This window comes from Bos javanicus, chromosome 26, assembly GCF_032452875.1.
Source record: "Bos javanicus breed banteng chromosome 26, ARS-OSU_banteng_1.0, whole genome shotgun sequence".
NCBI lineage: Eukaryota > Metazoa > Chordata > Mammalia > Artiodactyla > Bovidae > Bos > Bos javanicus.
In genome coordinates, this window is record NC_083893.1 from 50,394,196 (window position 1) to 50,420,444 (window position 26,249).

The following is a 26,249-nucleotide window of genomic DNA, read 5'->3' on the forward strand; positions in this document are numbered from 1 at the left end:
TGTCTCCCCCAGGCCCCTGCCTCTATCCAGCGGGCTCCCCCACCCCCACCCCTCCCACACTGCTCGGCTCTCACAGCGAGGCCCAGTCCCCGAGGGACCCGATATATGGATTTTCCTCTTTGCTAATTGGAATCTGTCTGCCTGCAAGAATTAAACACGCTGGCTTTTCAGTCGGCGTTTTAAACCAGCACGTTTCCCCCTCTGAGCCGGGATTGGGCGAGGACAAACAGGAAGCAGACAGAGTGGGGTCCCCTGCGGCCGCCGGCTCTCTGCAGCCCCTCGCCCCTGCCCTGGGCCCCAGGCGGGGTGGCCCCTCCGTCCTGGCCTCACGGGGAACTCTGGGCCCCGGAGGCGACGGCAGGCTTGCCTCCTGCTCACCGCCTGCTCCGTCTGGGGGAGAGGGCGGTGCGGCTCCTTACGTAATTGTTCTCGAGTCTAATTTAGCACGAGTCCTCTTGGGCTCCAGAAGCCACAGCACAACCAGTTCTTTGCCAGCGTGGGGGTGCGGGGAGTAGGAACAGCGCCTGGCCTGTGTTCAAGTTACTTTAGCCACCTGGGACACAGCAGAGCCACAAAGCCAGGTGGCGGCGGGCCTGCAGAACTCGGGCCCCTGAGGCTGGGAGAGTGCACGGGGGTGGGGCGGGCGGGTGGTCGGGCCCAGCTGTGGGTGCTGTGAGCAAGCTGGGAGGGGGCCCTGGTCTGTCCCGGCTCAAGTGCAGGCCCCCAGCGGCCAGCCAGGGCCAGTCAGGGCTGGTCAGGGCCGGTCAGGGCTCAGCGCATGGCCTCGCTGTGGCCCTGGCCGGTCAAATGCCACTGAAGATGTGGCTGTCAGGAGCCCCTTGGACGAGGTCTGCTGTCTGGAGACCCAGGGAAGAGACTGGCCTCCACCGAAACCACAGCCCCTGTGTCTCCTCTCTCTCACACAGAACACGTCTGGCATCAGACGCCCGCTGGGCGTCCTGCAGTTCAGTTGGATTCTGACACCAGCTGGTTTGTGCAGAGGGAGAAGGGGATGACAGAGGATGAGATGGCTGGATGGCATCACCGACTCAGTGGACATGAGTTTGAGCAAACTTCGGGAGTGGGTGATGGACAAGGAGGCCTGGCGTGCTGCAGTCCATGGGGTCGCCAAGAGTCAGACACGACTGACACTGACCTGTGACCGGCTGGCAGAACCCCGGGAAGTGCTTACTTCGGTCCAGGAGTTGATCACGGCATAAAGGGCATGGATGGACAGCCAGAGGCAGTGGTGTTTCGGGGGAGGTCTGGGGGAGTCCCACACGCAGGAGCTTCTGTCCCCGTGGAGCGGGGTGTGTCCCCTCTCGGTACATGGATGTGTCCACCCACCTGGACTCTGAAGCCCATGCTTTAGAGATTTCTGCTGAGGCTTCATCAGATCGGAATAGTTGAGCATTATCAGTCTCCAGCCCCTCCCGACTTCCTGGAGGGTGGGCGTGGGGTGTAGAGGAAAGGTCTAGCTCCTAACCACAGCTTGGTGTTTCTGGTGCCCAGCTCCTACCTGGGAGCCCACCCAGACTCACCTCATTAGGACAAATGACAGTCTTGTCACCCAGGAAATTACAAGGGATTAAGTAGGTCAGCGGTGGGAACTGGGGGAAGAAGCCAGCACTTGCCACTTCTGTTATTTTGCACCCTCCAACCTGCGGTGGGCCCCATCCAGCCCGCTGCAGGACGCAGGAAGAAAAGGCTGCCCTTCCCCTTGGGAAGACGGAGCCCTTCCCGGGTCTGCCCGCTGCCAGCCATCCCTGCAGACTCTAGCCCCGTGGGCCTCGCAGTGTGTGCAGCTCCTTAAAACAGAGCTCTCCTCCACGCGCCCCACCCTGCCCCCACGCACCTCCCACCCCGCCCCCATGCACCCCCCACCAGGCCCCCACGCACCCCGCTGGTTCTGTGCCCTGGGGAATCCTGGCCAGCACCGAGCCCATGACGCTGGGGCAGGGCCTTCCCGGCAGAGCCCACAGACAGACACCCCGCCATCTCCCTGGGTCCCGTCCCTCTCCACCCTGGGTCTGGTTCATCGGGGCTGCAGCTCAGGGTCAAGAGACTGTAAGGCCCAGTGTTGGGTGGGGCCCAAGGGCAGGGAGGGGCTGTGGGAGAGGAATGCCAGATGAAATACAGATGCTTGGTTCACTTTCAAGTTCAGATAAAGGAGACGGGTTTATACTAGAATGATGTATCGTTAATCAGGAATTCAAATGTCACTTTCTTGAACTTTGCTACCCGAGGTGGGAGCCTCCGGCCAGGTGGTCAAAGGGGCGCCCTGTGTGCCTTGTGAGGGTCCAGCCTGGCCTTGTCCACCCTGCCCTCCCCCAGGCTTGCCTGCCCTGGCCCGGTCTCCCAGAACAGGGCTCCCGGCAGTCTGGAGAGGGGCTGGACCCAGTCCCCACTGAGGGTCTTCTCAGCAAGAGGGGCTGTGCTGCAGGCAGAGGCTGGACCTTTTGAAGCCACTGTCGTGGCCACAAACCCAGGGACCACCAAGCCTCAGCCTAAGGACAGGTGAAGGGAGACCCCTGCTCCCAGCGGCCTGGACGTAGCCGTCTGCTCTGTCCTGCCTGGGAGTCCAGCTGCCAGGACCTTTGTTTCCACGGGTCTCTGGGTGACCAGCTCAGCTCTGCCATTACGCCGATCCCCAGGGGGGTCCTAGTGGTCTCCAGGCCACCTGGCATTCACTGGAGGCTCAGCCCCAGCCAAGAGGCTCCTGGCGCTTGCTCACAGGGCAGTGGAGATGGGGCCCCCACCCCCTAGAGCCCCAAGTTTAGCTGGATCATTGGGAACCGGGTGGGGGAGGGTGTGAGGGTGGGGGTGGGGAGGGGTTTGCTGGTTGGGGAGGGGGTGGGGAGTGTGTGGGTGTGTGGGGGGGCTGGAGGAGGGGTTTGCTGGTTGGGGAGGGGGTGGGGTAGGGGTTTGCTGGTTGGGGTGGCCGTGAGGTGGAAGTGGGGGACGGGGTAGGTGTGTGTGAGGGTGGGGGTGTACGTGAGGGGGTGGGAGGTGGGGAGGGGGGAGGGGGTTTGTGGGTGGGGGAGGGGTTGTGTGTATGGGTGTGTGTGAGGGTGGGTGTGGGGGTGGGGTGGAGGTTATGTGGTGGGGGGGTGGGGGGGGTGAGGTTGTGGGGTGGGGGAGGGGGGTTGGGGTGGGGTGGAGGAGGGGTTTGCTGGTTGGGATGGGGAGGGGGAGGGGGTTTGGGGTAGGGGAGGGGTTGTGTGTGTGGGTGTGTGTGAGGGTGGGGGTGGGGGGTGGAGGTTATGGAGGTGGGCAGTGGTTTGCTGGTTGGGGCGGGGGAGGGGGTTAGGGAGTGGGGTGGGGGAGGGATTTGCTGGTTGGGGTGGGGGGACCGGGGAGGGGGAGGGTGCCCTTCGGCAGCCTTCTCCCTGAAGCCACACCTGCAGGCTAGAAGCAGCCTCTGTCCCCCTTCCAGCACAGACCTGCCCTACTGGCCTGACTTTTGTGTTTCTAGCTCTGTTCAGTTCAGATTATAAAAATTATGGCTGCTCATTATATGTTATTAAGAAAATGTGAAAAGACTTAAAGAACAAAATTAAAATTACCCATCATCACACCCCAAAGAGATAATCATAGTTGTGTCTTGGGTACATTTCTTTTGGAGGGACATGCACGCACACACACATGTAGATATACACAAGTGCACACACACACACATGCACACTCATACACGCACATGCAGAGAAACATATGCGCACACAGATACAAGCATAAACGCGTCTATATAAACACACGTAGATACACACACAGAGAGACATATACACAGAGAGACATATACACAGAGAGACATATACACAGAGAGACATATACACAGAGAGACATGTACACATAGGCATGCACACAAACACACACAGAGATATATACACACACATGGACGCACACAATACTCAGATACATACATGCACACAGACGCATGTGCATGCAGATACATACATGCACGGATAAATGCATCAAAACATACACAGTAAATCTATACACACAGAGAAATACATGCGTACACACAGGTATGCACACACACACACAGACGCAAGCACACAGATACACACGCACACAAAGCAGATGAACTGATTTTGCACACATCGTTTCATGCACATTTCTCATGCATCAATGTGTGGGACGTATGTAATGAATTCCTGTGCCTGACTTCCGGACACACCACAGATGCTGGGATCTAGTGTTTACAAACCACCTTGATGCACAGGTCTGTCCTAGTCCGGAGCGGCCTCCAGCCTCCCCAGGGCAGATTCCACAGCGGGGGCGGGGGGAGGTGCAGGCTGTGGGCCTGCCCAACTGTCCTCTTCGTGAAATGGTTTGTAGCTTTACCCCTGACACCGCCATTTCCTGTGTCAGGCAGAGCACGCACACTCATGTGAGGTGCGTGCCCTCGTGAGGTGTGTGTGCACTCGTGCGAGATGCGTGCACTCGTGTGAGGCGCGTGCACTCGGGTGAGACGTGCACTCGTGTGAGGCGCGTGCACTCATGTGAGGTGTGTGTGCATGACCATGTGCCTCCTGGGGAGCAGACGCTGACAGGATGGGGGTGCGTCTCCTGGGGAGACGTGAGGCCACAGGGACTCTCAGACTGCACAGTTGCAGCCAGACCAGCCTGGCAACGGTCCCCAGGCCAGTGGGGCAGTGCCCACCCCGGGGCGCCTTCTCTGAGGCCGACGGCTTCCTCGCCGATCCCCTCGTTGTCAGGACACTGCTGCCTGAGGTGGCACCATTAGGCCGCTCAGCTTCTCTGAAAGGTCAGCAGGGGGACAGGGCAGCAACGCAGGGTGCGGGCTGCGTGGGCAGCCTCTGAGTGGGCTGGGGGCCGGGCAGCCAGGGCACCTGACCATTTTGGATGCCCAGACCAAGACTCAGCTTTTCTAAATGCTGCCAGTCAGACCCTCTGCACCAAGCCCCAAGACCGTCTGGCAGTGAGACCGTGGGGAACAGACAGAGTTGTTCTGGCAGGTTGAGGACCCCTGTGGGCACAAGCCGGGCACACTGGGGGCCCCCGTCAGGAGCAGAAACCCATCTGCGGCCGGTTGCTCTGGAGCACAGCAAGGCGGACTTTATGAACCTTCAAGTCCCGTGGTTCTGTTTGCAGAAATTTGCAATTTGCTATTTTTATTCTCTTTAAAAATAGCTTTATTGAGATATAACTCACACGCCATACAGTTCGCCCATTTGAAAGACATAGTCGATGGTTCTAGTGTGCCCTAAAACGGACTTCCCCGGTGGTTCAGACGGTAAAGCGTCTGCCTGCAATGCGGGAGGCCCGGGTTCAGTCCCTGGGTTGCGAAGATCCCGTAGAGAAGGAGATGGCACCCCACTCCAGTGTTCTCGCCTGGAGAATCCCATGGATGGAGGAGCCTGGCGGGCTGCAGTCCACGGGGTCGCGAAGAGTCAGACACGACTGAGCGCCTTCACTTCCATGTCACTGTGCCACAGACAGCACGCTCTGCAGCCTTACCGTCCTACGGGTCCATTCTAAGCGAGTTTTGTCACATCGGAGAGAAGCCCCGCATTCTGCAGCTACCCACTGATGGACATGCAGCTTCTTTTCAGCTTTTGGCTCCTGTGACCAACACAGCCTTAACATTTGGGTGCAAGTTTCGGTGCAGACATAGGTTTTCCCCTCTCTTGGGCATAATGAATTCTAGGAAGTGGGAAGTGGTGATTGAAAACACGCATATGAGCAGTTAAGATCTTGAAACTATTGCAAAACCTGGAGGCAGAAACGAGTTCAAAATGAAACTGGAAAAAACCTCTAGTTCTCCTGATCCCGTATTTTTTAAGCTTATTTAAAAATTTTGTTTTCTTTTTTTTACAATATTTATTTATTTATTTTTTTTTTAATTTTATTTTATTTTTAAACTTTACATAATTGTATTAGTTTTGCCAAACATCAAAATGAATCCACCACAGGTATACATGTGTTCCCCATCCTGAACCCTCCTCCCTCCTCCCTCCCCATACCATCCCTCTGGGTCGTCCCAGTGCACTAGCCCCAAGCATCCAGTATCGTGCATCAAACCTGGACTGGCAACTCGTTTCTTACATTATATTTTACATGTTACAATGTCATTCTCCCAAATCTTCCCACCCTCTCCCTCTCCCACAGAGTCCATAAGACTGTTCTATACATCAGTGTCTCTTTTGCTGTCTCGTACACAGGGTTATTGTTACCATCTTTCTAAATTCCATATATATGCGTTAGAATACTGTATTTATGTTTTTCCTTCTGGCTTACTTCACTCTGTATTATAGGCTCCAGTTTCATCCACCTCATTAGAACTGATTCAAATGTATTCTTTTTAATGGCTGAGTAATACTCCATTGTGTATATGTACCACAGCTTTCTTATCCATTCATCTGCTGATGGACATCTAGGTTGCTTCCATGTCTTGGCTATTATAAACAGTGCTGCGATGAACATTGGGGTACACGTGTCTCTTTCCCTTCTGGTTTCCTCAGTGTGTATGCCCAGCAGTGGGGTTGCTGGATCATAAGGCAGTTCTATTTCCAGTTTTTTAAGGAATCTCCACACTGTTCTCCATAGTGACTGTACTAGTTTGCATTCCCACCAACAGTGTAAGAGGGTTCCCTTTTCTCCACACCCTCTCCAGCATTTATTATTTGTAGACTTTTGGATCGCAGCCATTCTGACTGGCGTGAAATGGTACCTCATAGTGGTCTTGATTTGCATTTCTCTGATAATGAGTGGTGTTGAGCATCTTTTCATGTGTTTGTTAGCCATCTGTATGTCTTTTTTGGAGAAATGTCTATTTAGTTCTTTGGCCCATTTTTTGATTGGGTCGTTTATTTTTCTGGAGTTGAGCTGTAGGAGTTGCTTGTATATTTTTGAGATTAGCTGTTTGTCGGTTGCTTCATTTGCTATTATTTTCTCCCATTCTGAAGGCTGTCTTTTCACCTTGCTAATAGTTTCCTTTGATGTGCAGAAGCTTTTAAGGTTAATTAGGTCCCATTTGTTTATTTTTGCTTTTATTTTCAATATTCTGGGAGGTGGGTCATAGAGGATCCTGCTGTGATGTATGTCGGAGAGTGTTTTGCCTATGTTCTCCTCTAGGAGTTTTATAGTTTCTGGTCTTACGTTTAGATCTTTAATCCATTTTGAGTTTATTTTTGTGTATGGTGTTAGAAAGTGGTCCAGTTTCATTCTTTTACAAGTGGTTGACCAGATTTCCCAGCACCACTTGTTAAAGAGATTGTCTTTAATCCATTGTATATTCTTGCCTCCTTTGTCGAAGATAAGGTGTCCATATGTGCGTGGATTTATCTCTGGGCTTTCTATTTTATTCCATTGATCAATATTTCTGTCTTTGTGCCAGTACCATACTGTCTTGATAACTGTGGCTTTGTAGTAGAGCCTGAAGTCAGGTAGGTTGATTCCTCCAGTTCCATTCTTCTTTCTCAAGATTGCTTTGGCTATTCGAGGTTTTTTGTATTTCCATACAAATTGTGAAATTATTTGTTCTAGCTCTGTGAAGAATACTGTTGGTAGCTTGATAGGGATTGCGTTGAATCTATAAATTGCTTTGGGTAGTATACTCATTTTCACTATATTGATTCTTCCAATCCATGAACATGGTATATTTCTCCATCTATTAGTGTCCTCTTTGATTTCTTTCACCAGTGTTTTATAGTTTTCTATATATAGGTCTTTAGTTTCTTTAGGTAGATATATTCCTAAGTATTTTATTCTTTCTGTTGCAATGGTGAATGGAATTGTTTCCTTAATTTCTCTTTCTGTTTTCTCATTATTAGTGTATAGGAATGCAAGGGATTTCTGTGTGTTGATTTTATATCCTGCAACTTTACTGTAGTCATTGATTATTTCTAGTAATTTTCTGGTGGACTCTTTAGGGTTTTCTATGTAGAGGATCATGTCATCTGCAAATAGTGAGAGTTTTACTTCTTCTTTTCCAATTTGGATTCCTTTTATTTCTTTTTCTGCTCTGATTGCTGTGGCCAAAACTTCCAAAACTATGTTGAATAGTAATGGTGAAAGTGGACACCCTTGTCTTGTTCCTGACTTTAGAGGAAATGCTTTCAATTTTCCACCATTGAGGATAATGTTTGCAGTGGGTTTGTCATATATAGCTTTTATTATGTTGAGGTATGTTCCTTCTATTCCTGCTTTCTGGAGAGTTTTTATCATAAATGGATGTTGAATTTTGTCAAAGGCTTTCTCTGCATCTATTGAGATAATCATATGGTTTTTATTTTTCAATTTGTTAATGTGGTGTATTACATTGATTGATTTGCGGATATTGAAGAATCCTTGCATCCCTGGGATAAAGCCCACTTGATCATGGTGTATGATCTTTTTAATGTGTTGTTGGATTCTGATTACTAGAATTTTGTTAAGGATTTTTGCATCTATGTTCATCAGTGATATTGGCCTGTAGTTTTCTTTTTTTGTGGGATCTTTGTCAGGTTTTGGTATTAGGGTGATGGTGGCCTCATAGAATGAGTTTGGAAGTTTACCTTCCTCTGCAATTTTCTGGAAGAGTTTGAGCAGGATAGGTGTTAGCTCTTCTCTAAATTTTTGGTAGAATTCAGCTGTGAAGCCGTCTGGACTGGGGCTTTTGTTTGCTGGAAGATTTTTGATTACAGTTTCAATTTCCATGCTTGTGATGGGTCTGTTAAGATTTTCTATTTCTTCCTGGTCCAGTTTTGGAAAGTTGTACTTTTCTAAGAATTTGTCCATTTCTTCCACGTTGTCCATTTTATTGGCATATAATTGTTGATAGTAGTCTCTTATGATCCTTTGTATTTCTGTGTTGTCTGTTGTGATCTCTCCATTTTTGTTTCTAATTTTGTTGATTTGATTTTTCTCCCTTTGTTTCTTGATGAGTCTGGCTAATGGTTTGTCAATTTTATTTATCCTTTCAAAGAACCAGCTTTTGGTTTTGTTGATTTTTGCTATGGTCTAATATTTAATTTTTAGAGTAAAATGAAGGAATGTATGGGCAGAGCTTAGAACAGCTTCTCCGTGTTGTTATTGGTGCTGCTTTTGTTATTATAATTTTTTTTAAGTGTTACAATTTTCTCTTTGAGGAAAGGAAGTTTGTCTCCATCAATTATAAATGTTCCCAGACATATGGTGGTATTTAGTTGCTAAGTCAAGTCCAGCTCTTTGCGACCCCATGGACTGCAGCACGCCAGGCTTCCCTGTCCTTCACCATCTCCTGGAATTTACTCACATTCACGTGTATCGAGTCAGTGATGCCACCCCACCATCTCATCCTCTGTCATCCCCTTCTCCTCCTGCCTTCAATCTTTCCCAGCATCACGGTCTTTTCCAATGAGTCGGATTTTCGCATCAAGTGGCCAAAGTATTGGAGCTTCAGTTTCAGCATCAGTCCTTCCAGTGAATATTCAGGGTTGACTTCCTTCAGGATGGACTGGTTTGGCCTCCTTGCTGTCCAAGGGACTCTCAAGAGTCTTCTTCAGCACCACAATTTGGAAGCATCAATTCTTCACTGTTCAGCCATCTTTATGGTTCAACTCTCACACCCATGCACGACCACTGGGAAACCGTGGCTTTGACTCACATGCCTTTGTCAGCGGCGTGATGTCTCTGCTTTTTCACATGCTGTCCACTGGGAACCGTGGCTTTGACTCACACGCCTTTGTCAGCGGCGTGGTGTCTCTGCATTTTCACAGCTGTCCACTGGGAACCGTGGCTTTGACTCACACGCCTTTGTCAGCGGCGTGGTGTCTCTGCATTTTCACAGCTGTCCACTGGGAACCGTGGCTTTGACTCACACGCCTTTGTCAGCGGCGTAACGTCTCTGCTTTTTCACATGCTGTCCAGGTTTGTCGTCTCTTTTCTTCCAAGGAGCAAGCGTCTTTTCATTTCATGGCTGCCGTCACCGTGTGCAGTATTTCAGAGTCCAGGAAAAGAAAATCTGGAAATACTGTTTCCGTTTTTCATCCTTCTATTTGCCATGAAGTGGTGGGACTGGATCTTTGTGTTTTGAATGTTGAGTTTTAAGCCAACTGTTCACTCTCCTCTTTTACCCTCATCCAGAGGCTCTTTAGTTCCTCCTCACTTTCTGCCATTACAGTGGTATCATCTCCACATCTGAGGTTGTTGATATTTTTCCTGACAATCTGGATCCAGTTTGTAATTCAACCAGCCCGGCATTTCGCGTGATGTGCTCTGCATACAAGTCGAATAAGCAGGGTGACAGCCTTACGCACTCCTCTTGGAACCAGTCCATTGTTCTGTGTTCAACTCTGCTGCTTCTCGAACTGCATACAGGTTTCTCAGGAGACAGGTCAGGTGGCCTGGTATTCCCATCTCTTCAATTTTCCACACAGTCTATGTGATCCACACAGTCACAGGCTTTAGGATCATCAGTGAAGCAGAAGTAGATGGTTTTCTGGGATGCCTTTGCTTTCTCTATGATCCAACGGATATTGGCAATTTGATCTCTGGTTCCTCTGCCTTTTCTAAATCCAGCTTTTACGTCTGGAGGTTCTCAGTTCATGTACTGCTGAAGCCTAGCTTGAAGGATTTTGAGCAATCCTAAGCGTACATCATAGTATACCTATCAAACATACATCGTAGCATGTCTCTGTATAAGAATATGATTGAATACATATGAGTGGTATGTGCAAATATGAGTTTACACTGAAGATACATGTGAGTACATGAATACATAACTTGACTTTAGGTCACTGGCTAGCTTTCTCAAGCCTTGTGTAGTATTTTTAATTCTGGTAGAAACTGCCATCTCTGTTCTGTACACTGCAAATCTATACACTCGGGTGCCACTGACCTATAAGTACTGTCTTTAGCAACAGTTGCTCCTGTGAAAGGATCTGGAAGCCTCTGTGGAGAGGCTGAGCGACTTCATCAAACAGAAAGCTTCTTTTTGCCAGTGGCCTTCAGCCTTTTATTTTTAATTGAAACACTGTCCCTCTCTTTTGCCCGTGCCCCCTCGCTCGTCTCTCCCAGGCCTCACCCCGGCCTGTCTCCGGCCGCCTTCAGTCTCTTTTCTGTGTCTACGAGCTTCTTCCTTGCTTTTGTTTTTAATTCCTCATAGAAGCGAAATCATATAGTATTTGTCTTTTTCTAACTTATTTCACTTCCAACTTTTTTTCCCCTTAGGATCACCTCAGCTATTCGGGGTATTTTGAGGGGCTCCATATACATTCTAGGACTATTGTCCTATTTCTTTGAAAAATGCCTTTAGGATTTTGATAGGAAATGACATAGAATCTGTACCTTGCTTTGGGTAGTATGGACACTTTAACAATATTAATTATTCTAATCCATGAGCATAGAATATCTTTTCACTTATTTAATGTCTTGTAGCTTTCTATATAAATGTCTCTCACCTCTTTGGCTACATTTACTCTTTCTGATGCAACTGTAAACAAGATTGCTTTCTTCATTTCTCTTTCTGATATTTATTAGTTATAGAAATGCAGCAGATTTTTTTGTATTGACTTTGTATCCTGTAACTTTTCTGAATCCATTCATTAGTTCAAAGAGTTATTTGATGGAGTTTTTGGGTTTCTGATACATCATATAATGTCATCCGCAAACAGTGACAGTTTTACTTCTTCCTTTCTAGTTTATTTCTTTTTCTTGTCTAATTTCTCTAGCTAGGTCTTCCAATACTATATTGAATAAAAGTGGTGTGTGTGGGCATCCTTGTCTTGTTCCATATTTTTTAAACTTATTTTCTTATTGCAAAAAAATCCATACTTCTCAAAGATCACTCACAAAATATTGACCATCAAAAATTATGTTCTAAACCAAGATTTCCAGGAGAAATATCAATAACTTCAGATATGCAGATGACACCACCCTTATGGCAGAGAGTGAAGAGGAACTAAAGAGCCTCTTGATGAAGGTGAAAGAAGAGAGTGAAAAAGCTGGCTTAAAACTCAACATTCAAAAAACTAAGATCATGGCATCTGATCCCATCACTTCACAGCAAATTCATGGGGAAACAATGGAAACAGTGAAAGACTTTATTTCTTGGGCTCCGAAATCACTGCAAATGTTGACTGCAGCCATGAAATTAAAAGATACTCGCTCCTTGGATGAAAAGCTATGACAAACGTAGACAGTTTATCAAAAAGCAGAGACATTAATTTACCGACAAATTTTCGTATAATCAAAGCTTTGATTTTTCTATTAGTCATGTATGGATGTGAGAGTTGGACCATAAAGAAGGCTGAGCACTGAAGAATTGATGCTTTTGGGCTGTGGTGTTGGAGAAGACTCTTGAGTGTCCTTTGGACTGCAAGGACATCCAACCAGTCCATTCTAAAGGAGATCAACCCTGAATATTCACTGGAAGGACTGATGCTGTAGCTGAAGCTCCAATACTTTGGCCACTTGATGTGAAGAACTGACTCACTGGAAAAGACCCTGATGCTGGAAAGATTGAAGGCAGGAGGAGAAGGGGATGACAGAGGGTGAGATGGTTGGATGGCATCACCGACTCAGTGGAAAAGAGTTTGAGCAAGCTCCGGGAGTTGGTGATGGACAGGGAGGCCTGGTGTGCTGCAGTCCTTGGGGTCGCAAAGAGTCAGACAGGAATGAGTGACTGAACAACAGTTGCTCACACACCTCGAGACAATCCCTGTTAACCCTGGTCTTGTCTTCTAGGGATGTTGGAAGTGCAGGCACGGCCCATGCGTGTAGGCATGTGTGCGTTTCTGTCCTAAGTGAGTTCATGGGCCACCGCTGGATTATAGCCAGATGTTTAACCAGCCCCCAAAGGTTGAACATTTAGGTTCTGTAGAAATGTTCCCCTTCCCAACAACGTCGAGCAGGAGGAGCTCGTGGAAAAGGAGAGGGAAAGAGAGTGAGAAGAAAGAACTCAGGACCCTTTCAAGCGACTGGAGGGTGCGACCTGGTGCCAAGAACATGGCGGTGGGGCTTGGACCTAAAGGCCTCCCTCTAGAGTTTGTGTGTGGTTGGACACATCCACAATAAAACATTTTAAAAGTACAGAAGGGGACCTGAAAAATCTGAAAAAATGGGATAAAATGCCTGTGGTTCTTACAGGGTTGCTCTAGAAGATCCCTTTGGCTCTTTTCCACCTCATTCACCCAGGCCGATTGTTCTGACCCTGCTCCTCCCTGAGATCCGCTTGCTGACCTGGGTCCACAGGGGCAGGCAGGAGAGGGGACCCCAGTCCTCAGACCAGGAGCAGGGATAGCACTGTAGTTTTGCGTGAATACAAAAATGATTTGCAAATATCAGCAGTGAGTTAGTTCTTTAATCGACTTTAATTTTCAAATGAATATTTATGAGCTGCTGCCAGAGCTTGGTCAGGGAGTTCCCGAGGCAGAGCTGCGGGGTGGGGGCCTGGCTATGCCCCCAGGGCCTCCAGGCGGGGCTGGCGCCTCCGGAAGGCTGTCCGAGGTGCCTCGTTCCTGGCGCCCCCGCCCCCGACCTGACCCTCTGCTCCTCGTCTCAGCCCGCAGTCACCCCCTACCCCCGGGGCCGTCTGAGCGCTCACCCTGCCTCACCCATCAACAGAAGCAAGGCTGGGGCTCAGGGGGTCCGCTCGCAGGATGCCAGGCCCCCTTCTAGGGGCGCCTATGACGTCACAGCCTCTGCCCAGAGTTGCAGGAGGCCTGGCCGGCGGGAAGGAAGCTTTGGCTTGAAAAGGAAGCCTTGTGACCTGTCGTAGGGAGAGCTCTCTGAGTGACCGAGAAGGTGAGACTTGAGGTCTGTTCCCACAGCGTTGTGCCCAAGGCCCCCAGAGTCCTCGGAAACAGGGGGGTGGGCTGGGGGGTGGGGGTGGGTGTCTAAGGGGGTGGCCAGGTGCCCTGCAGTGGGGGTGTCATGTCACCCTCTGTGTCGGGGTTTCCCCACTGCGCACCCCCTGCTGAGAGGCTGGCCCTGTCTTCATGTCTGCGATTGGGGCTTCAGTCTGCAGGCAGGGATGTGTCAGCCGTGAGGGCCCCTGGGGAGAGGCCCCAGAAGCTGCCCTGGGGAGGCCCAAGGGAGAGCGTGAGCTGTGAGCTGTTGTGATGGGTGGTCCTCAAGGGGACAAAGAGCCAAGGCCCCCAAACAGACAGGGACTCGGGCCCCTTCTACCTCTGTTCCCTTCCCTCCTCCCCCCTCCGCCCCCAGCTGAGGGGCTCAAGGGGAGGGGAGCCCAGGAAGGCCTTTCCCAGGGGGTGGGGGTGGGCGCGGGCCGGGGCCCTGGTCAGCTGGAGTCTGGAGCAGAGTGCGGGTGGGTGGGGGGCTGGCCCGGAGGTCAGCTCTCTGCTACTCCAGCTTGCCCATCCACACACAAGGGAGAAGCCGGGCTGAGTCGGATGGGGTGGGGCCAGTGGCCCCCCTCAGTCAGCTGCTAAGGAAGCCTCAGGTGCAGAGCATTCTGGAAGCAAAGAGGCCTTGGGAGGGGGTGCTGCTAGACTGACCACCGAGAAACTCTCAGCTCCCTGCTGACTCACAGGGAGAGAGCAGCAGAGGAAGTGCAGCGGGAGGAGCTGGAGAGGGGAGAGGGAGGAGGGGGAGGGAGAGGGAGGGAGGGGAGAGGGAGAGGGAGGGAGGGGAGAGGGAGTGAGGGGGAGGAGAGAGGGAGGGGAGGGGAAGAAGGGGAGGAACGGGGGAGGGGAGAGGGAGGGGGAGGAGAGAAAATGAGGGGGGAGGGGATTGGGGAGAGGGAGGGGGAGGAGAGGGAGGGGTGAAGAAGGAGGGGAAGGAGGGGGAGGAGTGGAAGGAGGGGGAGAGGGGAGGAGGGGGAGGGGGAGGGAAAATGAGGGGGGAGGGGATTGGGGAGAGGGAGAGGGAGGGGGAGGAGGGGGAGGGGTGAAGAAGGAGGGGGAGGAGTGGAGGGAGGGGGAGAGGGGAGGAGGTGGAGGGGAGAATGAAAGGGGATGGGAGGAGGCGGAGGGGTGGACAGGGAGCAGGAGGAGGGAGGTAAGAGAGGGAGGAGGGGGAGGAGGGGAGAGTTGGGGAAGGGGGAGAGGAGGAAGCAGGGGGAGGAAGAGGAGGAGAGGAAGCGGAAGCGGGAAACGGAGGCCTGAAGAGGGGTGGGCAAAGCTCCAGCCCAGGGCCTCGTGAGCAGGCCCTCCGTGGTGGGGGGACCTGGGTGCTGAAGGTCACACTAGGGGGCAGGGGGCAGCGTCCCCAGGGTCTGCAGCTCGGCCTGGGCCTGAGGACCCGAGGCAGGCTCTGCGTCTGCAGGCCCAGGGGGGCCGGAGGGGCCGCGTGTGGGACGGGGGCCCCTCAACCCCGGGCGGAGGCTTGAGTCAGGGAGGCAGCTCCGGATGGGAGCCGCATGTGAGCCACAGCCCAGGGCTCAGCCCGCACCTCCGTCCCAGCGGCCTGCGACCTCACACAGGCCTCAGACGCCATCCTGACCGGAGAACCGCCTCCTCCTCCCTGCAGCTTACAGCTCCAGCGCCCCAGGGCCTGGGCGAGGCCAGCCAAGCTGGGTGGCTAGAAGAGCCGGTTCTGTGGGGCCGCCTGACCCTAGAGGCCTGTGCAGACAGGTGGATGGGGGGCCAGGAATGTGGAGAGGGAAGGCTAGGCTGGAGCTAGGAGGCTGGGCTGGGCGGGGCCCCCAGGCAGAAGCGGCCTCCCCACCCTGGGACCCTGCTCCTCACCAAGGGTGATGATGTCTCTGGGGCCACAAGCCCCTCACAGGATGGGCTCTGAGAGGTCCTGGGCCCTGGAGGAAGCGGGTGCAGGTGTGGGGGAGCCCGGGACCCCAGGAGCTGCCCCCGCCCCCGATCTCAGGAGAAGGCAAGCAGCCGCTCCAGCAGAGGCAGGAGACAAATGGCCTGTTAACTTCCTGATTTCAGCACAAGCAACGGGTCCATGCCAGGAGCCGGGAGCCCCAACACAGAGCACCCAGCACCGAGTCCGGGGTCCTGGGAAGGACCTGCTTCCCCCATGGGAAGCAGAAGGAGGCTCTGGCTCCCCCACCGCGCTGCTCTGGGGTGTTCCTCCCCTCCAGGGCCTCCCAGGCCCTACCCCAGCTGGGAGGGCCCCTAAGCCACAGGAGCTCAAAGCTCCCGGGAACTTAGGGCTTTGTCCTAGGCGGTCTGTTATTCAAATAAATTATAACGTTTAATGATGTGAAGTATTGTAAAAGTTGCTTGTTACAGAAAGAGTGAGAACACAAGAAAATGTCTGTATCTGGGGTGAGACGGAAAGAGGAGCCCGGGGACGCAGGGAGGGCAGAAGGCGCTGGGCAGCTGTTTGTCCTACAGGAGCCCCGCCTTCCGGGAGGGACCCTCCTGGCTCTGAGCTGAGTGCCACCGCGTGGCTGGGAAGCCCTGTCTCCACGCGGGCAGGGGCAGCTGCTGAAAGGCCAGTCCTGGGACCTGCAGCCACTGCCAGGAAGCCACGAGCCCCCGTGGGGGCCGCCGGGAGGAGGCCTGAGGGACCCCGGACCCTCCTGGCTCTGCCGGCAAGCGGCCGCCCGGTCCCCGAACGTGGGAGGAAGCAGTCATCAGAGCCCAGTCAAGTGCCAGCTGGCTCCCGTCCAGAGGAGGTAGCCAGGGTGGGCCCGCGGCCCCCTGCTGCCCGCTGGGCACCCAGCACCCAGTCCTGCACCCGCGGCGGCGCGCGGGCGCCCTCTGCTGGCCAAGCTGCAGAAGGCGCGGCCCTGCCAGCACCCTCACCGCTCCCGTCCAGCCCAGCTCCCTCGCCTCCCCTGCGGACGCGGACCCAGCTCCCGCCCCTCAAGCCTGGCCACTGGGGTGAGGGGCCGGATCTCCCACCCCCTCCTCGTGGGGCCCCAGCGTTTCCAGAACCCCTGGAACGGCCCCCCAAGGCACAGCAGCCCAGAGTTCAGTCCATGTGGGGCTCAGGAGCCAGAGGGGCCCAGGGGAAGGAGGAGAAGGAAGGGGGGCTCTGCTTGGCCTGAGAGGACCAACAGCCTCCTGCCTCGGTTTCCCCTTCGGAGCCCCTGGTGCGCAGAAGACTCTGGAAGCAGGCAGTGCCCACGGGCAGCAGGGCCCTGACCGAGCCCTAGAGCCTGTGAGCCCTGCTCCTTCCCGGGGCCCCTTGGGGGACAGGGCAAGCCGGACAGAGCCTCCAGCCCGCAGGGGGCTCCAGGGAGGAGCCTCAGGCTGGGCACGGGGGACCGGCACCCTCAAGCGTCGCCAGGGGCGGGGCCCCACCACTGAGGCTCCCCAGCATGGGGGCGGGAGGGGCTGGGCCCGGAAGGGCTTACAAACTGAGTAGCCTTCACTTACCAGCACACATTTGCTGAACCCAGATCAGGGAGGAGGCACCCTGGGCTGACTGCAAGGGAAAGGGGTTCTGAGAGTCCAGAGCTGCCTTGGAGGCCCAGCAGGGAGGAGGCCCAGGCGAGGACCACGAGCTGGGGGGACCACGGGCTGGAGGGACCATGGGCTGGGGGAACCATGTGCTAGGGGGACGATGGGCTGGGGGGACCACGGGCTGGGGGGACCATGGGCTGGGGGGACGATGGGCTGGGGGAACCATGTGCTAGGGGGATGATGGGCTGGGGGGACCACGGGCTGGGGGGACGACGGGATGGAGGGACGATGGGCTGGGGGGACCATGGGCTGGGGGGACGATGGGCTGGGGAAACCACGTGCTAGGGGGACGATGGGCTGGGGGGACCACGGGCTGGGGGGACCACGTGTTGGGGGTACCACGGGCTGGGGGGGCGATGGGCTGGGGGGACCACCGGCTTGGGGTCCAGGACAGCAGGGCTGGGCTGAGCTCTACTGCTCTTCACACCGAGACTCGCCACTCTTGTGACGTCCATACTCTATATCTATTTCTGAGTTTCTAAAAACTCACAATTATTCCAAACGTCCTTACTTACAAACTTCCAGTGTTTTTACTGCATTTGTTGTTGTTCAGGCGCTCAGTCATGTCTGACTCTTTGCGACCCCATGAACACACAGCATGCCAGGCCTCACTGTCCATCACCAACTCCTGGAGTTTACTCAAACTCACGTTCATTGGGAGAAGGCAATGGCACCCCACTCCAGTACTCTTGCCTGGAAAATCCCATGGACGGAGGAGCCTGGTAGGCTGTAGTCCATGGGGTCGCGAAGAGTCGGACATGACTAAGCGATTTCACTTTCACGTTTCACTTTCACGCATTGGAGAAGGAAATGGCAACCCACTCCATTGTTTTTGCCTGGAGAATCCCACGGACGGGGAAGCCTGGTGGGCTGCCGTCTATGGGGTCACACAGAGTCAGACACGACTGCAGTGACTTAGCAGCAGCAGCAGCAGCATGTCCATTGAGTCAGTGATGCCATCCAACCGTCTCATCTTCTGTCGTCCCGTTTCCTCCTGTCCTCAGTCTTTCCCAGCTTCAAGGTCTTTTCTAATGAGTCGGCTGTTTCTATCAGGTGGCGAAAGTGTTGGAGCTTCAGTTTCAGTCCTTCCAATGAATACTTAGGGTTGATTTCCATTAGGATAGACTGGTTGATCTCCTTGTAGTCCAAGGGACTCTCAAGGGTGTTCTCCGGCCCCACAGCTTGAAAGCACCAGTTCTTCGGCGCTCAGCCTTCCCTGGTTCCTTAACTAGTCTGTGTGTGAATCAACAGACACACCTTTGGAAAGTGATATACAACGTCTAGAAACCTAACACTTGTTCAGTTGCTAAGTCGTGTCCAACTCTTTGCGACCCGATGGACTGTAACTGCCAGGCTCCTCTGTCGTGGGATTTCCCAGGCAAGAATACTGGAGTGGGTTGCCACGCCCTCCTCCAGGGAATCTTCCCGACCCAGGGATCGAACTCACGTCTCGTGCACTGGCAGGTGCATTCTCTGCTGCTGAGCCACCTGAGAAGTCCAGTAATCTAATACGTTTGTTGAAAGATAATTTTCAGTGAAAGATAAAATCCTGACTCACAGATATAAAAATTAGCTCATGTTAAAGGTGCTATTTACTCATTAATAAAAGGGGAACCCAGCCGATGGTCTAAGAAACTCTGGACAGACACATGGAAAGGTCACTGACACTGAGACCAAAACGGGAAAGCCTGGTTTCCCCGGGGGTAGGGGAGGGGAGACAGGTTTTCCCCGTCTACCTGCTTGGTGGAGCCCAGCTGACGGTGACAGTCAGATCGGGTGCCTTCTACACAACACAGTTTTCCACTGAAACATGTTTCTAGTCTAAATCACAAGCTCGAACCCTGACCTTGAAACTCACTTAGCATTCTCGCGGCCTGGTCAGTGTCTTCCTGGAAGGGTGAGACTGTCACACAGTTTCAGACATGAGGAAGCTGGTGCTCCGGTCACATCCTCCGACGCGTCACAGAAAGGACCGCTTGTGCAAAGAAGCATCGCAGTGGCCGCCGGAGCCCGGGACGGCCTGGCTTCCTGCCCGTCTCCCCACTAACTCCAGGGAACCTGGGCAGGACGGGCGCCTCTGGCTGGGGCGTCCTTGGGACACGGTGGCCACGACCTTGGCTGCACAAACCTGCCTCTCCCCTCAGGCAGCGGTGGGGAGCCCTGCACCCGCCCTGGCTGCTCCACGGGCCGGACACACCTCCCGGCCGCTGGACTCTGGGCCGCAGCGCAGGGGACACCCCGGCCGCGTCTGGCTGTGGGTTGTGGGCGGTGTGGCTTTAATGGAGGGCGGGAGTTCAGGATTTACCCAGGGACCCGCAGCCCAGACGTGACCGATGGGGCTCTCAGGGGTGCCCTGAAGCCCTGCACGCACGCCGCCCAGCCACACACACATGCCCTGGCCAGTGAGTACAGCCTCTGTTAGAGGACTTAGAAGGTCATCTTGGAGGCGCCCAGCCCCGTGCAGCCGGGCTGACCCAGGCCCCTCACCTGCCTCCCCTGACCAAGGCCCAGCCCTGCCTTCCGCACAGACGGCCTCGAGTGGGCGAGAGAGGCAAGGGCGGGCACCCAGGACACGTCCCCGGGCGTGTCTGAGGTTCTCCAGGACACAGGGCTCAGCTCAGGGGACCCAGCGATGCAGGGCAGGAACGCGCGGACAGGGAGGGCCAGAGCCCCCTTCCCAGCCCTACACCCCTTACCCAGAGCAGCCCTGCTCTGCGGCCTTATGCCTCGGGATCTCCAAGGTTCTGCTCAAGAGTTTCCACTGCCAAGAAGTTCCAGACAGCTGTCTTTGAAATCTGAGGGCCGCGTTTCTATAACCAAGAATTGCAAGAGGGATGGCAAAGCCGGATGCCCCTGGGCCCTAGGCTCCCAGGGTCTTGGGTTTCCTCGAAGCTCCAGGTCTTCACGCGTGACACGAGTCCTACAGCTGCGAAGGTCGGAGGGGAGGCCTCCTCTCCTGGGACGATGCTGCTCCCACGGGGGACCAGAGCAGGCTCCGCACTGACCCGAGCTGGCTGGCCACAGCGGCCACCGCAGAAGCACCTTAACGCTGAAACCCAGCAGAGGAGCGGCAGGCGACCCTGTGCCAGCAGGAGCGTGTTCGAGGACAGGGTCTTGGCTGCCACGCAGAGGCCACCAGGGAGCAGGCGGCCAGCACTCAGCCTCCCAGGCGGCTGCGCCATCGAGGAGCCTCCATTGAGGAGGGTGGGCTCGGGGTGTTCCCTGCCCTACAGGCCCACGCCTCTGACTCACTGGGCGTCCACAGCTGGCCTCCAGAGCCAGGGAGGGAGCCTGACCTAGGGAGCCCCCAGGGCCAAGTGCTTGCTTCCCGGACACCCTGACCACACGTCGGGGGGGATGTCGAGGGTCTGACAGGGAGCAGCGGGGCCCTCGGGGCAGAGGGGCGCAAGGCAGACCTGACGGAGGTCTGGAAGCCTGGGGAAGGGGGTCTTCGTGCAGGGGGCGGTGCATGAATGGGACTGGGGAGGATCTGCCGCCAGTGGGACAAGGAGACTTGCACTGGGAGACAGAGAGACTGAGGCGCCACGTCGATGCTTCCCGCAGCGGTGCCCAGGTTCTGGGAGCCCCTGGCTGGGCAGAGGCCCCATGCAACGGAGTCCTGCTAATGAAGACAGCGGCCCCCCCAGGAGTATCTGGAGTGGGGAGGGCTCCAGGTGCCCTGGGCTCCAGCTGCACCTCCCGGAGTCTGGGGCACACCCTGCAGGTCCCTCCCGGGCCCTAATCCTCCTTCGCCTTGGAGAGCTTCCTCCCCGGGGAAGGGTGTCCAGGCCCCCGGGTGTGGACAAGGAGACCGTGGCACTGGACGAGCCCCGCCCCCGAGGACCAGCTTAGGAGGAGAGAGCTCCCATCCCTGCCTCCCTCCTCCTCCACGGGGTCCAGCCGGAGGCCTGGATGTGGACACAAATGGCCAACGGGCTGACGGTGGTCATTTTCAACCCTGGCCTGGAGCCCGGTGAGCCGCTGATGACAGGGTCCTCGGAGTGAGTCATACTCAGACGTCAAGCGTGAACCAAAAATACTCGGCCTGCAATTAGGGCTCCCAGCTCGGGGAGAGAGGCCCTCCAGCCCCAGGCGGGCCCCCGGTGCCCTGTCTGTTATTAGTAAAGCTAAAACCTCCTCCTCCCACACAGCACAGAGACTGGCTCTGGCCGCCTTGACCTCAGCCCGGGCCGCCCACTGCCCACTGCACAGAGCTGGCATGGCAGGTCCAATCCTGCCCATTTCCTGGGAACGGCCGATGTGGGCTGGGGTGCGGCTGGGGAAGAAGGAGCCGCCCAAGCGTGTTCCCAGGAGAGCGGATGCAGGTGACCCTGTCAGAGACACCCTGGAGGGGAAGGCCCAGGTGGCCCCACCCTCCCGTGACTCGAGAGCAAGTTCCCCCGGGGCTGGGAGCACTCTGATGGCCGGAGAAGGAGCCGAGGAGGGGCAGCGAGATCCTGCCCACAGACTTCTGCGGTGGGTCAGAGAGTCGGCCCACCAGGAGCCGGATCGGGCCGGAAACCCATCACCACCAGCAGAGGGCGCCAAACACTGCGCCCGGAGCCCTGCTGTGCCCCGCCCCGAACCCCATCATGACCCTGGAACCCTGTCATGACCCCCGAACCCACCATGACCTGGAACCCTATCATGACCCCCAAACCCCATCATGACCCCCGAACCCCATCATGACCCCTGAAACCCCATCATGACCCCCGAAGCCCATTAGGACCCTGGAACCCCGTCATGACCCTCCAACCCCATCATGACCTCTGAGCTCCATCATGACCCCCCAACCACATCATGATCCCCAACCCCATCATGATCTCCGAACCCCATCATCACCCCTGAGCTCCATCATGACCCCCGAACCCCATCATGACTCCCAGACCCCATCATGACCCCCAAGCTCCATCATGACACCCCAACCCCATCATGACCCTGAACCCAAACTCCATCATGACCCCCTAACCCCATCATGACCCTGAACCACATCTTGACACCAAACCCCATCATGACCCCTGAACCCCATCATGACCTCGAAACCCATCATGACCCCAGAACCCATCATGACCCCTGGACGCCATCATGACCCTAAACTCCATCATGACCCTGAACTCCATCATGACCCCCAAACCCCATCTGCTGCTGGTGCTGCTGCTAAGTCACTTCAGTCATGTCCGACTCTGTGCGACCCCATAGACCGCAGCCCACCAGGCTCTGCTATCCCTGGGATTCTCCAGGCAAGAACACTGAGTGGGTTGCCATTGCCTTCTCCATTGTATGAAAGTGAAAAGTGAAAGTGAAGTCGCTCAGTCGCGTCCGACTTGTAGCGACCCCATGGACTGCAGCCTACCAGGCTCCTCCATCCATGGGATTTTCTAGGCAAGAGTACTGGAGTGGCTTGCCATTGCCTTCTCTGCAAACCCCATCATGAACCCCCAAACCCCATCATGACCCCCAACCCCATCATGACCTCTGAGCTCCATCATGACCCTCCAACCCCATCATGATCTCCGAGCTCCATCATGACCCCCCAACCCCATCATGATCCCCAACCCCATCATGAGCTCTGAACCCCATCATGACCCCTGAGCTCCATCATGACCCCCCAACCCCATCATGACTCCCAGACCCCATCATGACCCCTGAACTTCATCATGAACCACAAACCCCATCATGACCCCCAAACCCCATCATGGCCCCCAAACTCCATCATGACCCCCCCCAACCCCATCATGACCCTAAACCCCATCATGACCCTGAACCCGAACTCCATCATGACCCCCGAACCCCATCATAACCCCGAGCCGCATCATGACTCCTGAACCCCATCAAGACCCCCCAACCCCATCATGACCCTGAACCACATCTTGACACCAAACCCCATCATGACCCCTGAACACCATCATGACCTCAAACCCCATCATGACCCCAGAACCCATCATGACCCCTGGACCCCATCATGACCCTGAACTCCATCATGACCCCTGAGCCCCATCATGACCCCCAAACCCCATCATGAACCCCCGAACCCCATCATGACCCCTAAGCCCCACTGACCCTTTTGTGATCCCGCCGTCCTCTCGAGGTGATGCTCACAGCTCTCTCCAAAGACCCTCCGGCTACAGTTCTGTGCGGGCTGCTGTGGGGGACCCGGCAGCTTGGAGCAGAAAGGGGGTCTGCTGCCCTCGGGGTGCGCTCCTCGGAGGCCGTTCTCCTTCCTGTTTCACTCGCCCCACCAGCCCTCTCCATCACGACAAGGATGCTCCTGCCACCACAACTCCACCTCTGCAAGCTGTCCCTTCCGCCATCGCCACGCCCCCAGCGCTCCCTCCAGCGCCATCCCCCACGTGGAGGCTGCGCCCTCGGCTGTGGTCTGAGAGCTGCAGTTGGAGTCAGTGCAAGGACCGGTTCTCTCTGACTTCAGGTGACTGGATTCCCAGCTCTGACCCCCAGGGGTCCGACATCAGGGCGGGCGGCACAAGAGGGGCTGTGGAGATGGTCACTCGGCTTCTCTGTCCCCAGCAGGGTCCCCACGCCTCTGTGACCCCAGACGGGCCCCTCCTGTGAGGCCACATGGTCTCTGAGGGTCTCCCAGGCTGACCATCTGCTGTTCATGACCAGCATGAAGGCCAGGGAAGCAGGGAGCAGGGGCCAGAACCCCAGGGGCAGCGAGGGCGGTTAGCTGCATCTGTGGGCTGGACATCCCAGACCTTGGTCCTCGCTCGGTGGAGCTGGAACCACAACTGGAGGCTGACCAGAGGCCTGTGGTGACCGTGGGCAGTGTTGGGACTGGTGTGTACGGGTGCGTCTGTCTGTCCGTCTGTCTGTCCGTCTGTCTGTGTCTGTCTGTCTGTGTCTCCGTGTGTGTGTGTGCGCGCGTACAAGCCGCACTCTGTTCTTGGTCAGGTCTCTCAGCTCCAGGAGGGTGTGTGACTTTCGGTGGCCGCTGTAACAAATGACCACAGCTGAGTGGCTTACAAATTGCAGACTCACTGTCCGAGGGTCTTGGAGGCAGAGCCTGAAGTGAGGCTCCCTGAGCTCCATGCAGAGGCTCCGGGGAGAGTCGGTTCCCCCTCTTCCAGCTTCTAGAGGTGCCTGCACCCCGGCCCGCGGCCCCTTCTCTTTCTTCAGGCGGCAGGGCCGACAGCCGCCTCTCTGACCCCCCTGCGTCCCCGCCGTGAGGCCCCTTGAGGCTGTGCTGGGCCCACCTGGCGGCGCAGGACGGTCTCCCCGCCCCAGACCGGCAGCCTTCCTTCCACCCCACTTCTGCCACGTGGCGACACCGGCCCCGGCTCCAGGCCCCTCGTTTTCTCACCATGCGGGGTCTTCTCAGGGTGCCAGGCCCTGGGCCTGGAGTCGCGGCTTGGAGTGGACACTTGTGTGGCACTCAGGCCGTCACTGGGGTCATCAGCACCCCAGGGAAGCTGGCTGGGGGGGCAGGAGCTGGAGCACAGCTGCTGGTGTTGTTCAGTTGCTCAGTCGTGTCCGACTCTTTGTGACGCCACGGTCTGCAGCACACCAGGCTTCCTTGCCCACACTATGTCCCAGAGTTCACTCAGACTCACGTCCATCGCATCGGTGACGCCATCCAGCCATCTCATCCTCTGTCGTCCCCTTCTCCTCCTGCCCCAGCCGTCTCATCCTCTGTCGTCCCCTTCTCCTCCTGCCCTCAATCTTGCCTAGCATCAGGGTCTTTTCCAATGAGTCAGTTCTTCGCATCAGGTGGCCAAAGTATTGGAGTTTCTGCTTCAACATCAGTCCTTCCAATGAACACCCAGGACTGATCTCCCTTAGGATGGACTGGTTGGATCTCCTTGCAGTCCAAGGGACTCTCAAGAGTCTTCTCCAACACGACAGTTTGAAAGCATCAATTCTTTGGCGCTCAGCCTTCTTTATAGTCCAACTCTCACATCCACACTTGACCACTGGGAAAACGATAGCTTTGACTGGACGGGCCTTTGGGAGCAACGTGCTGTCTCTTTTTAAGCCTGGGTGCACAGGCTTCGGGCTAACCCTGCTTGTCTTCCCCAGGGCTGCCTCACTGGGACCCACTCAGCTGCCTCTGTGGCTTCTCCCTCTCACAGGGTGAGTATGGGGGGCTGCCGGCCTCGGGGTTCAGGCATCCCTGGGCCTCCCTCCTCCCAGGGGCCCCGACCCTCCCCACACAAGGCAGTCCCTCTCTGGGGAGGGAGGGCTGCCCAGGACAGAGGGGCACGGTGCCTAGTCTCAGAGGTTAGCCCCAGGGTGGGTTTGGCACCTGGGTACAGGCATCGGCAGATGCCTCTTGAAGGACAGGGAGGGACTCCTGTCTGCTCTGTGATCCAAAAGCCATCACCTTGCAGGTTTGCCCAAGCGTGGGGCTGCTCCAGGAAGCTGCCTACAGCTACCCCAGGCCCTCAGAGGTGGCTGGAGGTGGGGGCGGAGTGATGGCGGGCCGGGGAGGCCTACAGCCCGACCCAGACACACCAGTGGGTGAGCGTGAACAGAGTGAGCACAGAGGTGCCCGGGGTGCCCTGAGCCCCCAGACCCGGGGGCAGCTATGGGCCGGGTGGGCACCAGACGACTGTACCTGGGTACTGTCTGGGCAGGCTCTTCCCCCAGCCCGGTGAGGACCCTCCTGCCCCCTCTCCAGCCAGCATGCAGGTCGGATTGTTCCTAGAGAGCTGGGCCGCTTCGTGTCCTTGGAAGCTCGGGGCCCCCAGGACTGGACTCTGGGCCTGAGTCGCCAGCACCAAGTCCTGCCCCTTCTTCTCCTGCTCAGAGACCCCGTGTCTCCTTGCAGCCCCTTCCCACCCACAGTGCACCCAGCTCAGGCCTCAACTCCTCGATGGAGCCCTCCCTTCCATCGGGGGCCGCACTCGAGAGCCCCTCTCCTCCTGAGGCTCCAGGCCCCCAGCACTAGCCTGGATTCTGAGGAGGTCGGGCAGG

The 26,249-nt window shown here is 55.6% G+C and overlaps 1 long non-coding RNA gene across 1 annotated transcript; it reads left to right on the forward strand.

Annotated features, from left to right (window-relative positions):
- The first annotated feature begins 13,331 nt into the window (after positions 1-13,331).
- Positions 13,332-16,102, forward strand: LOC133239675 (uncharacterized). The gene is made up of 2 exons (XR_009733929.1): positions 13,332-13,728; positions 15,831-16,102. It is a non-coding gene; the product is annotated as an uncharacterized LOC133239675 (long non-coding RNA).
- The last annotated feature ends 10,147 nt before the right edge of the window (positions 16,103-26,249 follow it).